Source organism: Merops nubicus, unplaced genomic scaffold, assembly GCF_000691845.1.
Source record: "Merops nubicus isolate BGI_N331 unplaced genomic scaffold, ASM69184v1 scaffold29862, whole genome shotgun sequence".
NCBI classification, from domain to species: Eukaryota; Metazoa; Chordata; class Aves; order Coraciiformes; family Meropidae; genus Merops; species Merops nubicus.
Window position 1 is genome coordinate 14,551 of NW_008594739.1, and position 463 is coordinate 15,013.

The following is a 463-nucleotide window of genomic DNA, read 5'->3' on the forward strand; positions in this document are numbered from 1 at the left end:
AACACCCCAGAGCATCAGGGTGTTGTATACTGACTCCAGAACGCCCAAATCACCTCAGCATAGATGCACTTTCCTATGGGCTTTGGCTGTCCCTGTCCTTCACACCCTGGTGGCAGCAGGACAGCATCTGAAACACCAATGAGCTCAGCATAGCTTTTCTTGGGACTGTTTGTAGCACTGATGATGATATCATGGGAGACAAAAATACCCCAAAACCAAGAAAAAGGCTTCAGCAGTGCAAAGAGCCCAAATGCCAAGTCAGGACTTCTAGTTTTCAGCACTCTCAGCAAAAAAACTTACTGCAAATGGCACTATGATACAACAGATAATGTCACTGGTGCTGGCCCTGTGGAAGTCCCCAGTCTGCTTATATGTGCCCAGTATGGCTTGGGCCTTGACGTGTGCAGAGAAGGAGAGATGGGGCTTTGGCAGAGTTTGCTTTATTGCTTTTCAATTCTAAGTA